Source organism: Emydura macquarii, unplaced genomic scaffold (assembly GCF_026122565.2).
Source record: "Emydura macquarii macquarii isolate MOO-44397 ecotype Brisbane River unplaced genomic scaffold, CSIRO-AGI_Emac_v2 contig_1390, whole genome shotgun sequence".
NCBI classification, from domain to species: Eukaryota; Metazoa; Chordata; order Testudines; family Chelidae; genus Emydura; species Emydura macquarii.
Window position 1 is genome coordinate 18668904 of NW_027131527.1, and position 18602 is coordinate 18687505.

Consider the following 18602-nt stretch of genomic DNA (forward strand, 5'->3'; position numbering starts at 1 on the left):
TGAAGGAGAATATTTTTATTCATTGTCAGAAAATGTTCAACTAGAAGTGTGAAAATCATTTGTATCATAAAACCTCTGCTGAAAGCCACATTTCCTGTATTTCACCAAACACAACATTTAGAGTTCAGACTTCCACTTAGCTAATTTAAAGATAAAATGAAAATGAATCAGTATATGAACTTTGACCATTTTTTTAAACCAGAGAAACTGACCTATTATTCCTTCAACAATATAGCTAATTGCTTCAAAAATACAGACCAGTATTCACGAACAGCTCAATTTTTTTTCCTATCTGCAATGAAAGCCATCTGTTCCGCCTGGCAGATTTCATGAATTTTCAGGTCCATTTTTATATTGAATTGATGTTTTAATGAGGAAAAATGTGGGAAAGTGCTGCATACTTCATTAAATCATATTATTTTTGCTTGCAGGCAGAAGAGAGGTTTGACAAGGAGATAAATTTTTATAAGACTTACCATGCCTTGTTTGTCTCTATTGTTGATCTTTCTAGGTATTAGAATGATTCAGGTATTAACCAGTCTCATTCTGTGTAGGCCAATGATGTGTTAAATATGATTTATTTTTATTCTAATAAAAATAGAGTTTGCAAACTGATTCAAATTACCCAAACTGATTCAAATGTAAAAGGCACAACAGTATTTTGTGTATTTTATGTTAAGTTTCAATGCATAATTACTACTAATGCCAAGGAGTATTGTACATTTGAAACAGGTATAACAAACAGGTTCTGGTTTATTCTAAAACTAAATAAATTTTTGTCAACTATACTGTATTTTAAAAAGTATAATTTCCTACCAACATATGGACATGAGGAACTAGCACACTGTAAACAAAATGTTAACTACTATCTGTCTAATAAATGTAGAATGTTTTTCCATAAAATATTTCTTACTATATATGCCAATTATTTTGATTTAATAAAAAAAGTGTTTGCTCAGGCTTAGAAAAACAATAAATGTATAAGCATGGCTTACTTTTGTGTTCATGCAATTTATTAAGCCAAGATGACATTCCTGCACTGCATGAAATTGAAAGAAATGGGAGTTAAGTCAAAAGTGAACTTGACATTTGCTCGGAATTCTCAGTTCCTAACTGAATTGAGTTGAAGGTGCTTAGCACCCTGCAGAAATGGGCCTTAAGGCCAAGTCTTTCAAAAGTCACTATTGCATGGATCAGTTTCTGGTTTCCCAAATTGAGATACCTTCACCTTATTTTCAGAGGATGGGTGCTGAAAATCAGGTACCCTCAGGATGTCTGAAGCTGGGTACCCAAAAATCACTAGGCTCTTCTGATATCGTGTCTTCAGTTTGTCTACTTTAAATCCTCAATAGGGATTATTTAATTGTAATGGCCTTCACCAAGTAGATCAAACAGAGTCAGCTTTGAGCTGACTGATTACATTTTGGGCATAACACTGCAAAGCAACTTGTAGAAGGTGATGAGCACACACAGAATCTCATTCTTCAGTTGGCGATTTCCAAAGGGCCAAATTCAGGGTGATGTGTCTCTCCCTTATACTACCTTAGACTTCTTTATCCCCAGTTGGATGTTAACATCGAATCACATATACCTCTGCCAGTGTCACAGCAAGTCTTACTTTGGTTATCCCAGCTGCTGGGCCAAACCCTCAGAGCCCTGGGGTTTCTTTAATTTATATCAAGCATTGCATTATTTCCTGACTGGCCCAGCATCAAAAGACCATAAAGATAGGTTAAAACTATATTTTTGTTTTCCTCCTTTGATCTTGTGCATGCACATCACAGCCAGACAGGAGGATCCAACCCACAGCCAACACCAAAATTAGGATAACATTTTCTTCTTAACACACAGGTTCAAATGTGTGACCTTCACTAGATTTAATAAGAACTGTTCATTGGTGCAGAAAGTTGAGACTGTACCACCATTCTAAATTCTGGAATATTGTGTAGTCATACTAGGGAAATTTTTTTAAATGGCAAAGCACATAGAAACGGCATGAAGCATCAATGCTGTTTAAACTACTTAACCAAGCAAGGGAAAAATATTAATTGAGAGTACACAATGCTGAAAAAATGCATTTTAATTATACTTCAATACTAGCAGTAAAACTTGATTTAATTTAGAAAAGATGAGACCATCAATAAAAATGGAACTAAAAGGAATATTTAAATCTACCTGAGTTTCTCTATAGGCTGTGCAAACAAAGGATCAAAGAGATAAGCGGTATGTAGTAACAGTAGAGACTGTGATCAGCCTAGAACTAAGTACATTTTAAAGTAACCGTGCTTTGCTCCCTCACAGCCTGCCTTTTCTTCATAAAATGATTTTACACTGAAATCATAGTATTGCATCTGTGACATCATAAAAGTCTTGGAACCTATATGTGTAGGACAAAATAGAAGTAGGGTGCCTCTTCCTAGCTCATTCTTCTCTTATTTCCTCCCATCCAGTTAATCCCAGCTTTAAAATTTTCCATTAATTGTATGTTGTTCTAATTGCCACTGTTAACAGTTTCAGTTGGTGCCATGCTTTACTCAGAGCTGGCCATTGCTCTCTTTAGTGACAAGTAGGGCTGTTTATAGAAGGCCAATACAGCATACCAGTAGATACAAAGGGGTACAACATTCAATGATTTTTTTTTAAATCAGATTATTTAAAAGCAGCAACTGGGACTTCAATTAGTCAATTTCAAAAAATTCAAACTGACAGTGTCCTTTTAACAGCAGAAACCAAACCATTACTTTTAATGCAAGCCAATAGAGTTCTCACCACTTCCCCCCTCTGGTTCAAGCTCTGGAAAGTATGATGGTTTCATCTTTGCCACTAATAAGCAAAACACCCACAAAAAGCATTTACTTTAAACATACTATTTACCATGACCACAAAAGGAAGGTCATGAGTTGATATATCATGAGTATTGAAAATACTTTCATCATTATGAAAAATATTATGGCAAGGGTGTGCATTATTGCCAAAGGCAATGAACAATATGCCATCTGATTCCTGTGAGCTGAGCGGTGTGGCGCCTTGGAGCCAGTTTTGGCACCAATATAAAACATATTTCTGTTGGTTCAAGGAACCAGTGGCAACAATGTAAATGTAACTTTTGAACAGAAATAGAAGTACTTTTAGGAAAGCATCTGATTAGTATTAATATACCACTCTGCCAGCTAAGCAATAGATCATTCTCCAGATGACTCCAGGAATATATACTCTCTGCATAAAGATAATATTGTAGCATCTCAATCATTTATAAAACAGTCTTTGTGTTTAGTTTGGAGTAAGTCCTTAAAAATATTATTAGTTCTAAAATAGTTTAAAAAAGAAGATTTGGAGACAAACTGGATACAATGTTTTTTAGCATGCTCCATATATAATGCCCACTTAGAGCTGAGACAGAAGAGCAGGGAAAGTTCTTGTGTGTGTATAACTTGAGAGAGAAGCTGGGATTCAGAAGCAGTTCTGCTACCCAATAGCTGGAAGAAAACAAAAGGAAATTCTAAGAAATGAGGGTGAAAGACGAAGTACAAGAAATCTCACAGATCCCAGAAAGCACTGAATTACGGAAGAATTAAGAAAGAACTTAGAAAGTTCATAGATGCTTCAGTAACTTGAAATAAATAGATGAAGTTTCATCTATCTGAACCTTTAAGCACCTTCAAGTCTTTTTAACAAGACAGACACTCAACTGGATCGTCTTCAAAATCTCTTTCTCAAAAAAAACAAAATAAACCTATCTTCCACCCTATCATAAATAAAATTCTTCCCCATTCAGGCCCAAAGTCAACCTACTCTCATAGGGCAAGCCTGGGAAAATACTGTATAGAGGCCTTGTAGGGGACCAGAGGATAGAGGGGTATATGCAAGTTCCAAAATCATGGGCCCCTATCTGAGTTAACAGTATCAGGTCTTTTTTGTTTAAAGCCTGAGGACCATAAACCTGAACAGAAAAGTTAATCATAACTGCTGTGGGATCACATGGAGAAAGAGGAAGCCTAAGGTAGCCAGGATCCATTTACAGCTTTATAAATCAAACCTGACTCCTTAAACAAAGACTTCCTGGACATCCAGTAGTAGCTATGAGCCCAATATGACATCCAAGTTGCAGGTATACTCCCTCAAATGAGGAAGAAAATTTGTTTCAACTACACTGAACTTTGATTTAGAGATCAGTTGTGAAAAGATGTGGACTATCAAACTCCTAGGGAAATCTGACATCCATAAAGTCTCCTTGCTGAGTTTAGAAGTCAAAAGCAGTTCTGTGCAGAAGCATATCTCCTGGAGGAAGCTCACCCCCCAAAATGTGATACAACGTCACTATTTTCTAAATAGCTGTGGAGGGTATTTCTCTACATGGAGGACAGTGATAACATAATCATTTAAAGGACTGCTAGCCATTACCTAAATAAGTCTTCTTCTGACGGCCTGACTAGGATAATCCAACGGGAAGGATTTCTTATTAAATCCAGTGATATGGAGTTTTCATATTTCTCAGCCAGAGTTTGATTTGACTGGGAAGCTCTACTGTAACAAAGACTCATTACTACTCTTGTACTTCAACAATGTCTCTCTCCACCTTTACACTAGAACATAAGAATTTGAGAATATGATGATATTAGGCAGAAAGAAAGCTGCAGACTTCTGAACCAATTGCAGCAAAATTTTAAGTCACCCCAGGACCAGATTTCTAAAGGTAATTAGGCACCAAAAATGCAAACAGACACCTACTGGGATTTATAAAAGCACCTCAGAGTTCAACTTTCATTTATTTAAAAAATAGCGAGGTGCCTAAAGTCCCACAAGTGCCTCTCTGCATCTTTGGGTGATTAAACATCTATAAAAATCCAGCTGTTATAGCATTATGCTTGGTTCACTGGTAAGGGATCGAAAGCCTTCAATCTGGAAGAGTAAATGCAATTTCACAGGAACTCAACCTCAGTTTTCACCTTGTTAATTCAGGAGCAAAAATATTTAAACAGAAAAAGTTTAAACCATCTAATCACAGTTGTTTGAAATAATTATGATGCACTCTCTAGCTATTCCAGATGGCAGAGGGTTTACTTACCACTGGGGCACCTCCTTGTGGCTGCATCTGGGGATTAGTTTCCCAGAAGCCTGATGCCCTTGCTCACCTGGTGGCCGCCCTGGCTCACCAGTAGTGCTCTCTTTCTGGGACTCAGGGTGCTCCTTCTTCATGACAGCCCTTTAGCCAGGTCACTACATCCTTCCCTTCCGGGGTATCCCAGTCTTACTGGCTCAACTGTCCTCATACACTTCAATCCATGGCAAAATCCTGTGACACTTTCCCAGCAGATGGTAGGGGAACCTGGTCCTGCCAATAGTCCAGGAACCCTACATCCAGCAGCTATGGTCTGTTTGCTCTCAGACCCCATTCCTATTTCCCTGAAGTCCTTCCCTGCTCTGTCTTCTGGTCTCCTCACCCTCTGGGTTTACCAACCCAAACTCCCTCCTCCAAATGAGTACCTGTAGATTACCCAGTTCTAAAGCCCCAAACACACCTCCCTTCTCTCTGGGAGTCACCGTAGATTAATTCCCCATGCAGGCCCAGGCTGCTCTCAGCTTGCTGACTTTATACACGCTCAGTTTGCCCCTGCCCAGCTGGGCTTCATCATCTGTTAGCCTTTCAAGCCCTGGCTCTCCCTCAGGTGCAGCCTATCAGGTTAATTAACCTGCTCTACCTTGTGTGGGATGGACAACCCTTCACAGCAGATAATGCTTTTTTTCAAATGATTTACATGGAACAGATTATACAGAAGTTGCATTAAGAATAAATCAGAGATCAGTAAATTATCAGTTTGTTTTAAACTGATAAAAATGAATCCTTTCAGCTTGTGTGATTTTAGGTTTACATATAAAAATGAAATTTCCCACTAAGATTTTTTATTATTTTTTATTAAGTAGTTCTACACTGAATAGGAAACATTGAACTGTTTCCATCACAGAAAAAAAGTGTCTGGTGATGTAGAAAGATCGGCATTGTCCCAGTACATGGGCTGTCAATGGAAGCGGTGTTTTACAGTAATTCTAAAAACAGAAAAAAAGTTAACTATGGTGTTTTGATCATGAGACCTTCGACAAAAACATTTCTTGCATTCAATGATGAAAACAGAAAGAACATATAAAGTTTGCAACAACAGATTACTCTCCAGGCTATTGTCAAAATATTGCTACATTTTTATTTTAGGATGAATTTAAAAGAAACTCATTGCTTCATTTCCTCATAAGCTGTGCTTAAAACAAAAAACATATTTACTTAGAAAGACTTGATATATGTGTACATAATATTACTAAGCTATAAATAGTATAAGATGGTGTATAACGTATTCAGGTAAAGGGTATATAAATAATTTCTAATGCAGTATACACTGTCAGAGTCTAAAACCAGGTGCACTAATTGTGCTGCAGAGTGGCACTTTACTTTGCAAGTAGCTTCACTAAACTCAGTGTGACACTTGTGGAATAAGGTTCTGCACACCATGGATAAAGGCATCAGACTGGTCTACAGAGCATGAGGGTGATACCACATCTTTTCACCTGTCCTAAGGATAACAAATTACATTGAGACTTACACCTTTACAAGGGAGCCTCAGAGGAAGTAAGTGTCCAAATAATTCTATTTAACTGCATTATTATCCATTGGTTTTGTAACCCTATTTCTATAGTCACTTCTCCTATGGGAATGCAATGGGAATTGCAGAAGTTACTTTTTTGGACTCTATATATATCTCTGTTAATGATCTCCTTTGGGTGTGTGGGCTTTGATTTTGTCTATGTAATTTCTATTACTATTTGTTATTCCATTCCATGATAGATTTTGTATGTGACTTGGTCTGCTGCATTTTTTTTTCTTTTAAAATTCCATTATTTATTTATTTATTTAAGTGTTGAGTTTGTAATAATTGATTCATTTCATAACAAGGGTTTTTTTTTCTTTGCTTTTTTTTTTTTTTTTTTGCAAAGGCAGTAGGTGAAAGTGGAGCTATTTTTCCATTTAGAGATTGTGTTCTAAATGCAAATATATAAAGCTTTTTTTCTGACTCGTTTGTATTTAAAACCTTCAGGTGACCATACTCATTTTAATACTTAACAAAGCACGTTTTTAAGCTAACCAATCATGTGCCTACCTCCTATTTTCACAGGTTTGTGACAAGAACATTTTTCTTTAAAAAAATGATCTTGAGTGAGCTCAATGATGAAAACACTTGTTCACATTCTCTCTATCACACACACACACACACACACACAATTTTAGCACCCCTCACTGTGGGAGAAGAGATACATACAGAGGATAAGCTAATAGAGTAAATACTCCTAATGATAAACATTCGATCTGGTTTTTCCCATCCCGAGCCCAATGGCATTTGACATATTAGTATTTTGTGCAGTTTTTGAGATTCTGAATCTCTGAAAACTTCAAAAGTGTAGAATGCTTTAGCCTGAAACACCTAATATCTGGACATAATATTTGAAGGCTCTAAATTGATGCTACACAAGGCAGGTGAGAAAGTTAAAGAAAAGATTTTGATCAACAAATTTGATGACATTATGACTGAATGCCAATGAAATCATGTCAGTGACCTTAAAAATAACTTGAGATTTAAGAAAATAAAGTTGGTAAGGGTCCCTGGAGGCATGGAGTCAAGAAAAGAGGCACTTTTCTGTGAATGGATTAAAATGTATAATAATGGTTGGAAATAGGTCTTTTTCTTTCCTTTATTAGACAATTAAAGCCAGTTGGGACATAATTCGAGAATACGCTTTTCTACAGGTAATGGCCATCTTTTACTCCAGTAGTAAGACTCTTTAGTGCTGTCAAGCCAGAAATAAAGGAGGTAGCTTTGAATTGTGCTTTACTTGATCTATTTGTATTCAGTGTTCTGTTTAATGTTCATGTGTGTATATTTCTCCCTTCACCTAGGGAGCGCAATTGTTTTTAGATGACAAATATTGACAGTATCCAAATTTTGGAAAAAAATACCTACAGAAGATACATAGGGAATCTTTTCCCTTTTTTCTTTGCTATTTTACTTGTATCATTTTAAGATTTATTCTAAGGAACTTTATTTTCTGTATAAGGGATTAGACAGATAAACAGACTATATAATGTTGATACTTTCAATAAATCTTCTTTTATAAGTGCAATGGTTTTTGTTTCCTTCTCATGGTACAGGAATTGCTATCCTATAGCTTTAGTGCTGTCCAAGTCAAGCATCTTGTCAGATATGTGTATGGGAGTATTCTTCTAATCTTTGTTTGGAATGCCTTTAGTATGGGCAATGGTTTTGTATTGAACTTCTAGAGCTAGCTAGAAAATGGTTCTCTGTCCCATGACATTGTTTTTAATTGCCCATGCCACAACAGGATGAACCCAGGCCTCTCTCTCTCTCTCTCTCTCACACACACACACACACACTATTGAATAGCCAATAGCCCATTGGTTAGGACACTATGGAAGACCCAAGTTCAAGTCACTGCTCTTTCTGTTTCAGAACAGAGCCCTAACTATCAAGGCATCTTCTATGGAGGACACTATCAGTAGGGAACCGCCTGAACAAAAGTAGTTTTTGACTCTTTTTTGAAAGACATTTGATGCTGTTCAGGGAAGAATGGGGATTTGTGCAATGAACAAGTGGGTCCTACTGATTACGAGAATACTGTAAATTGTGAGAGGTACTACTCTATTGTTGGTCCCGGGTAAAGTATTCATTGCTCCATGGTTAACCAGATATTTATCTTGAGACAGCTTTTTGAGAAGACAAATGAATTTGATAAACTGTGTGCAGCACTTTGTATAGTCTTCTGTCAGAACTTTGATTCAGTGCATCAAGCAAGTTAGTAGGATCTGTGTCCCTGGGAAAACAGTGTCACTGATAGAACAGCTCTTAATGGAACAGAAAGCAGTTTTCAAGTCAATGCAGATACAGGGCACAGTTTCCTATCTCCCCTAGAGTTCAGCAAGGCTGCATTCTGGCACCATCGTTGTTCATCGTTGGCACTGACTGGTTAATGGGTAAGCTTGAGGAGGCAGTTGTTGGCTGAACTACCATTCTGCTTTGAGGTCTTGAATACACTAATGACATTATCTTGTTGGCTCACTTTGGTGAATCGCTGCAGCTGATGGCCAATTAAGGTTGGGCATGAAAGAGTGTGCACTGGTCTAGTTATTCATCTGGATAAACCTAATTCCCTGACAATTACCATCAAATGGCCTCTAGCTCCAGATTACAACCATCTTAGTATTAGTGTGTCCAGACAGGACATCAAGCAGGTGCCAGCTTTCGAATATTTGGGCTGCATCATAGACCGTGCTGGAGGATGCTCAAAAGATGTGGATTCTTTTATAGCAGCAGCTGCTGCAATATTTTGACTTCTTCAGCGGCCTCTGTGGGACATCATGACAACAGGCTTGCTACAAGACCTCCTATCTCTAGAATCACAGTTCTACCAACTCTGGTGTATGGAAATCAAATGTGGGCACCGAGGAAGACTGAAAAACACTGGATTGATGTTTTCAATTTTCATCGTCTCCACTAGATGTTTCATATTCGGCATTGGTGAGGCCGCATTTGGAATATTGTGTCCAGTTTTGGGCCCCCCACTACAAAAAGGATGTGGACAAGTTGGAGAGAGTGCAGCGGAGGGCAACAAAAATGATTAGGGGTCTGGAGCACAGGACTTATGAGGAGAGGCTGAGGGAACTGGGCTTGTTTAGTCTGCAAAAGAGAAGAGTGAGGGGGGATTTGATAGCGGCCTTTAACTACCTGAAAGGGGGTTCCAGGGAGGATGGGGCTAGGCTGTTCTCGGTGGTGGCAGATGACAGAACAAGGAGCAACGGTCTCAAGTTGCAGGGCGGGAGGTCTAGGTTGGACATTAGGAAAAAGTTTTTTACTAGGAGGGTGGTGAAGCACTGGAATGGGTTACCTAGGGAGGTGGTGGAATCTCCATCCTTAGAGGTTTTTAAGCTGAGGCTTGACAAAGCCCTGGTTGGGATGATATAGCTGAGGTTTGTCCTGCTTTGAGCAGGGGGTTGGACTAGATGACCTCCTGAGGTCCCTTCCAACTCTAATATTCTATGATTCTATGATATTAAGTGGCAGGACAAGATCAGAAACAAGGATATTTGAAGCCAAAACCAGCAACCATTTCCATCAGCACTGGTTCACTTTTGGTAGCTTTCTTGGTATGGACATATAAGAATGGAAGATCACAGAATGCCACTTCACAGCTGGCGATCACACGGGTGCCAAAAGCTTCAGTGGCACAACAAGGCTTCCAGTTATGGTGGTCTGACTGTATATTCAATTTATGTACATAAATAAGGTACACCTTGCCAGAGATTGAACTGGGTGACACTTGAATTGCAAAGAGGTCATGTCCTTTTGGGATTTGCCATGCTGATGATGAACTATGCACCATCCTTTGCCAATCCTCCCAGGAATCTTTCCTCTCCCCTTTCCAAAAATTCTGTGAAGAAGAAGAGAACCTCTAAAATAATATCAGCATTACTGGTGAAATCAGGGATTAGGTAAGGGCTGATGGCCTGTAAACTAGGTAGAAATAAAACGGCTTTCTTCTCTGCTTCAAAGAAAGTCATGTAGTTGTTGTGTGGTCTTTTAATCTAAAGCAAAGAATATATCTGTTGTTCTGCAATACCTTGTAGACTTCCCCCTCTCCCTCCCTTCCCCCCCCTCCCCCCCCCCAAATCAATCCTATCATTTGTGAATTGTTACTAACTTTTTTGAAAACAGGAATAAAAACTACAAAATAAAATTCATGTAGGGAAGGGACTTTGCAGATTGCCACTTATAAGAGGCTCTGTCTGGCTGCAAGAAATTCCAGAGCTTTTCAGGTCTGTTCTCCCCATGAGTGAGAACTAGTGGAGGTGGTGATTGTGCTATGGAGAGGAAAGGAAGTCTTCTCTTATTCGACATAATGCTGAGGCCTGGATTCAGAGGTCCAATGGCCAGGGTCTGGAAGTGAATTGTGATATTTTGTACAGCTTACATCATTACCATAGGGCTACTCTTCCTTCTGTGCTCAGCTAATTTATGCCTCCCGGATTTCTGAATACGTACTGGGGTTGGAAGGAAAGAAGCTGATGATGTGCAGTTCTTCTCAGTAGCAGAGTTTGGGATCCTTGTTCTATCTTCTCATGCATACAGTGGGTAGGTTGTCGATAGATGGAGAAGTTAAAAATCAGATAAAGCATTCAGACTGTTCTGCTGGCTTTTGCACACCACACAGATTGGTCCCACAGCTGGCTTCAAGGGAAAACCACAGATCTGGGCAATTGTTGCCTCTTTTGAGGTTGTACTCCATCATAGTTTTTCAGAGCTGCCAGGATCAATATCTGGTGAAACACAGCTGAGGAAACAAGTGTGATGAGCAAAAATAAAAAGGGAGGAAAATCTCTGGTCACTGACTGGCTATTCTGACTATCTGATACGAGGAGCAATCCACAATATCCTAATCATTATCCAAAACTACTATCACATTTTTGTTTTCATTTGTCCTTTGAAACTACAGCATTTTTTCCAAGATAGGAATTGCTTGCACATTCTTATGGATTGCCTCTACACCTATGCCAGCGCTAATAAACATCATTATAAAATAGCAAACACTGTGTCATATTCATCTCATTAACACACTTTACCATAGTCTACTGCATTCATGCGTCACTATTTCAGACAGCAGTATTACAGACCTAGCATACAGCTATTTCATAAGCAATTAGTTATCATTCTCTATTAGAAGAGAAGGCTGTGCACAGTCAATTGCTCTGCTGCATTATTTATCTCTGAATTCGTTAATGTGATTCATTATGAGGCTGTATGTTGGATTTTATCTGTAAGGCTAGTTTAGAGGTTCAACTGAAATGTGTTGTCACCTGTAAATCACAACATTTCACCTTTTGAAGGCTGTTCATTTGGATACAGTCTCTACATTTTCCTTACAGAAAATGGCACACCTGTCCTTGAAAATTGTTCCCTTGCATTCATAACTGCAACCCCATTCCTGTATCATTCAGGTGCCAAGCAAAAATTATTCAATCAAAATTACTTGTCAGCATTTGGCAGCTGGAAAAGCAGTTTGTGGAAGTATGTAGGAGTATAACTGGATTACAGCTATGCAGTTACTTTCCAGACCAGAAGAAGCAAAAATAAGATTGATGCGGAGAGTAACCCAGTCAACTAGACACTCATTGTCAACTATGTACTTACGCCAATTAAGGAGAGCAACCATTTAATTTTCGTAAAAGGATGATAATGGCTTTCGTAAAGGATGATAGGTCTTAGTGTGTTGGGTGACTCATATTCACAGTCTGAATCATGGCTAACTAAATAGACTAATATTATCAACACCTGAATAAAGTGCCCTACTGAGGGCGGCTGCTGAATGGCTTTGTGGACCCCTCACCCTCATTATGAACATTTGTTTAAAATTGATGATGCTGGAGTTCACTGATCCATTTGCATGTATTCCTCTATTTATGGTTTTGAAATGAAACATTAAAGGGCTCTGTGAACCATCCAAATAATCTGGGAGGAGGCTATTCAAATACTTTTCCCTCTTCCCTAGTTTCAAACATACAAGTTTATTTAGAACAAATGTGCTTAAATTACAGTTATCTAAACGTTGTACATACATGTTCCGACAATGTCAGCAATTATCAAAATAACTTCAGGGTTCAGGAAAAAAAGGGAGACTAGCAATTTGAAGTTTTTCTGCAATAATTTAGCCAGAGATAGTGACTTTTGTTTAAATCTTCTGAAGAAAAAGTCATTTTGAAACAAAGGTAATTTACCAGTTTAATTAAAATACTATTGAGAGGATTATTAAATGTCTAAATGAAGGAAAAATTCTAGAGGAACACAGTCTAGATTTCTATTTAGCAAATCAAAACCCCAGTTACAAAAGTAGATATTTTTGTATATTAATTGGGTCCAGATTCTGCATTTCTTCTGCATTTAAAACACCCACTTAAAGAAATTTAAAGTTTGGGTGTGTCACCAAAGCATAAGCCCACCCTTAAAAGTTAGATTTTTAAAAAAACATAAAAATGTATTTACTGCTTCCTCACATTAATATGAAGATGGTCATTTTCATGCACCACTGAAATTCTGTATTTTATCCTATTACTACCTACATTGTTTGCCTCCTCTTCTACTCTTACTTGAGAATTATAATAGAAAATAAGGCAAAACATTTTGAGCTTCTTATCATGGGCCTGCTCCTGAGAAATGCTTAACATTCTCAACTCTCCCTGAAGTCAACGGGGATGGAGGGCACCCAGCACCTCACCCTTATTTTGAAGGTCTATTTTTAAGCCAAATATCAATATCCACTTATATTAATGTTCTCTGTGTGCTTCACGGGTCAGATAAAATAGAAATCCATTTAAAGTATCCACAATATAACTATATTTTAAGCTTATGTTTCCTGACTTGGGGATTCCAAAAGCCTAAAATATGAGTGGTGGGAAGATGCAAAATGAGCAAAGGTCCAAGGACCAAACAAGAATAGACAGATGCTCAAAACTATAAAGATGGACTGTATAAGACAATTATATCACAAAGATAAGAACAAGCAAGTCAATATAAGGTTTTACATACACAAGATAATCTTGGACTGCTTGACTGGAAGCCAGAGAAAATATTTCAGTATATTTACATCAGGCAGTAATTTTCTGGACTGAAAATATTGCTTTTTTAGATTTCCATAGAAAGGGGGCAGAAAATGATTTCTCATACTACTATTGTCAGCAGAAATGTACATAGGTCTGCCTTCTAATTCAGTGTGTCTGCTGTTCTTCTATATGAAGATCAGAACATCATGCTTGTGCTTTAGTGATCTTCCCTGAAATGCAGATCATTTACTTCCATAGTTATTAATAAATGAAGGTTTGTTGAAAAAGAAAGATGCAAGTTTCAGGGCAGACCAAAATACGTCACTGCTTCATCTAGTAAATTGAGGAAGATTGAAAAAATTCCACCAAGGAAAGAAAATATGCAGTTGCAACTCCATAACTGTATTATACATTTAAATAAATCATTTCAATGAGTCAAGGTGATAACTCTGAAAATGTGCAGGAACCTTCAGAGCTTTCTTCTGTTGCTAAAAAACGCTTAGGCATATTGTCAATTTAACACAATATGTATGGAAAGCACAACCAAATCTTAGAAACAAACAAATTATTGGTGATAAATGAAGGAGGAAATAGAAGTTTCCCGATTAATACAGCACTGAAGTTTTCACCAATAATAAAGATACAATGAAAACAAACACTTGGTTCTAAATAAAAATCAAACAAGTTTTGAGTCATAATTTTGCTTTGTCTCATAATTAAATATTCCTTGACTTCAGTGGTTTCTTTTTAATTTTAATGACAATGTTTTCTTCTCAATCCTCTACTCTTTGCATATGCGACTTCACACTGGTACATGGCAGCATGTTCAATTCAAGCACCTCTCCCCCACTCCTCAAATTAAGGCATATAGATAACCTGAAGTGGTTTAGCATAGTTACTGTATTATTAAACTGATGTATTTTTTAAGTTAAATACATTTGTTAAATTATTTTAAAATGGAAAATAGATTTGTCACATACCTGTGCAAATGCTGTTGAGTCATAATTATACACCTAATTAGCCAATTGGGTAATTCAGGTTCACAATGCCTTTTTATTTTTCCCTTTTTAAAAATATTGACTTGGTTTTAGACATTATTCAGTAGTGATATAAAGAAATGTATCGGTTTCACTCATGGTAAATTCAAAGCATGATAAATGCAGGACTGAGGGATTTAGTTGCAGTAAATGTTTTCAACTATAAAAAGGTATTGGGATGAAATATATCACTATAACTTAAAATGCATTAGAGCTGAAACAAAAATATTGATTTCTGACAAATGCTGATACTCCTAGTAAATCACATTCCTTTGAATGAAAATCTATTCATAAATAAAATCTATTTATTCTGAAAGTGTAGAAAATGTTCCAGTTAATTTTTTCACAAAGTATTAAATTCAGTGAGATTATTCTTTTCACTTTGGGCGGGATCCTCACCTACTGTAAATTGAAATATCTGGCCCTACATTTGTGTGTTTCAGTGAAAACACATTAATTAAAAATCATTAGGGAGACTCATTACATATTTTCATAAGCTAAGATACTGGTGTAATCAGACCAGGGTGTATAGTCCAGCATTCTAGATATATTTAGTTGCCATAAACTTCTGGCAAGTAGTTGGAAACGTATGGTTATGATGTCTTATAAAAGAATGGCGTCAAACTGGTTCTAAATTATATAACTTGTATTTTAAGCAAACAGTCTTTTTTTTTTTTTTTTTAATATTTAAAATCCTAAGTAAATATTTTTATCTTGTTACTTTTCCCTGCATTTATCAGCATGACAAGGACATCAGCAAAATATTGAAAGGCATGGCTGTATGTTTTACTATAATTAGATTCTTTTTTCCTTGGAACAACTGGATGATATGTACACAAACAAGAATTTTAGTTCTGAGCTCTACTTTGACCTTCTTATAAAACTTAGACCACTATCAACTACAGACTGGTTCATTTGTGGATACAATAATAAGTAAGTACATCTATTTATTCATGTCTGAATATCAGTGACATCAAAACAAAATTTTCAGAAACCTTTAAGATGCATCGCTAACTTTGAGTACTCAGCAGCTGACCCTCCAGTGATCTGCTGCACTCCATCCATCCATGACCTCTCTGGTCATCCCCTATTATATGACTCTTGACCTTTCCTTCCATAATAACTTTCCATCTCTGTGTCTAATGTGACCAAAGTACATAAGTACTAAGGTCTGCTTCTCTCCAATAATATTTCTAACCACCATTCATTTTTTTCCATCCAGGAGATATGCAAGAGTCTTTGCCAGCACCACATTTCAAAAAAAAAAAAATATATATATATATATATATATTTTTTTTTCTTGTCAGCAGCATTAACTTCATACAATTCACATCCATAAATCATTATGGAAAAAAATTTAGACTTTTCACCAGTTGCACTTCCCTACATCTTGAAATGCCACGGGTTTTCCACACTTTCTTAAGGGAGGCCCTAGTTGAGCAAGAAATCCCTAGTCATTTTTTTATTTCTTTGGAACAGCCTTCTCGGCTGGATATATATGACCCCAGAAACTTAAATTCATCTACTGCCTCTACAGCTTTTCCATTAATCATGATGACCACCTACACACTGTTTTTGATAGTCATGTCAATAAACATGCATTTTGTTTTGTGTCACATTCAGAAACAGTTCATATTCGTCACTAAATGTTTTTATAGACTCCATAATTTGCTGCATTGCACAGGTGGTTGTAGCAAAGAGCATTGTGTCATCAAAATTATATACAATACAATAAGAGTCATCACAAAATTCTTGGAGCTTTTAATGCCTAGTAAAAGCTATTCTCTGTCCTGTAGTTCCTACTGTTTTCAAAATGTTATGTTCCATTTGGCTGGGAACTTCACTTTCTAGAACACTGAATGACAGAGTAGACATCTGTAGAGAAAAACATTATAAATGTAATGTTCTGGGGTCAATCCTTTACCTTTTGTTACATATTGCACTGTAATGAGTTAACCCTCCTTTGAGAATATCAATTAGGCTTTGAGGGAGAATTAATTTAAAAAGTTTAGCAACTAATCAGGATACCATATTTGACTAGGGGTACTATAAGCAATACTTTAGCCAGATACTTTACAGTCTAAAGTAGATATCCAATTCTGGTATTTTGCAGTCCTATGCCAATAGTATATATTTCCTATTGGACTTGAGGGTTTTTTTTTTTCCTCTGTTGCACTTTCCAGAGTTTTCACTTTTATCAATTTCAGGATTTAAACTTGATCCTTTGGTAAAACAGAAGATACTAGGATTATGAGAACTTTATCGCTATATCTGCTGAACTGATCCTTCAGGGATCCAGGTATTTGAAAGAAAGAAAGAAAAGAAAGAGGAAAATGCAAACCTTCCACTATTTTTGGATGGAACTTTCATGAAGAATATGGGCTAGGAAGCGTATGTTGGAGGTGAGGGAAAGATTAATGCATATGCAGTATACTCCTGATTATTCAAATAGAATGGAGGACACTGATTTTATTCTGAGAAGCATGAGTTGGAATAATTAAGAAGGCAAGAGTGGCAGCACACGGACCCCTCTGCAGCTCTGCTGTCATGGCCCACTCACTCACTCCCATGGTACAGTGAGACTTCAAAGGGCTCCCTGTGCTGCTGCAGAGCCAGTATACCTTGTGCCTGCAGGGACTGGGTATCACCGACCCTGGACCCTCTGCAGCCATTATCACATCCCCAATCGCTCAATTCTGTGACAGCGGGCAGAGGACCTCTCCCACAGCTGTGGGTCTCTGATCCATTATCCAAACCTCTGCATTATCCAAAACCCTTCCTTGTCCCCCAGCATCCAGAAGTATAATATATTGATACAGGAAAATATTGTTATTTATTTGTTTTGCAGTAGCACTCAAAGACCCTAACCATCATCAGACTCTACTGTGTTGTGCACTGTTCAGACATAAGGCATTTCCTGCACCAAGAAGCTTACAATTTAAACAGGAAATAGACAACAGGAGGGGGGTGGGTAAAACACAACAGACAATGACAGTAAGAGAAACACAAAACAACAAATTAGTTAGGTCAGAAGGGCTTGTTTTTTTTCAGTGAGATGAGTGAACAAAAGTTAATAGTGAATCAATAAACAGGCAAGCTATCTGGATATTATCTGGACGTTATCATTAGGTAGAAGAGTTCCAGAGGGGTAGCCGTGTTAGTCTGTATACAGCAAAAACAACGAGCGTTCCGTAGCACTTCAAAGACTAACAAATTTAATTTCCTCAGGCATAAGCTTTTATGGGCTTCATCCCACTTCCTCAGATGCAGTTGGTAGAAATAATACACAGCAAATATTGGCAACATATATAGGAGACAACATATACATATATGCCTCCTATATACGTTGTCAATATTTGCTGTATTATTTCTACCAACTGCATCTGAGGAACTGGGCTGAAGCCCACGAAAGCTTATGCCTGCTGAAATTAAATTTGTTAGTCTTTGAAATGCTACGGAACTCTCGTTGTTTTATCATTGGGTAGTTTATTATGACTATCAAGGTTGAAGGGGGTCTAAAGAAGGAAAAACAGAATTGTGTCTGTGCAAAGTGATTTGGAGCTGGAATTTCTATGATTTCTATTTGGTGCCGATGGGAGACTGCCATTATTGTCAGAGCCAAGAGGTGGGTCAAAAAGCAGTGACATAAGAGATCAAAAAAATAAGAATGACCTAAACTGTGAAAGGATTTGAAGGGAAGGACCAGCAGTTTGTGTTTAATGCAATAAAGAAGGAGCGCGTGAGACATGATAAGAGCAATGGACTGGGAAGGTGATTTTATCAGTGGCATTTTGAAAGGATTTGAGTAGGCAGTGATCCAGGTCAAGCAGGAAAAGATTACAGTCATCAATTTGCAAGAGAATGAAGGCCTCAATGAAAAAGTGACTCGTTATTTAAGAGGGCTGAGCTTATGTTAC

General features: G+C 37.4%; 1 protein-coding gene across 3 annotated transcripts in view; it reads right to left on the reverse strand.

Annotated features, from left to right (window-relative positions):
- Positions 1–18602, reverse strand: part of PRKG1 (protein kinase cGMP-dependent 1) — an 819482-nt gene that overhangs the window by 621444 nt on the left and 179436 nt on the right. The window contains exon 1 of one of the 3 annotated variants that reach the window (XM_067552763.1): positions 5066–5515. The exons of the other annotated variants lie outside the window; for them this stretch is intronic. The gene's annotated coding sequence lies outside the window, so the exon portion shown is untranslated. Of the gene's footprint in view, positions 1–5065; positions 5516–18602 lie in introns of those variants that run through there. 3 annotated transcript variants of the gene reach the window in all.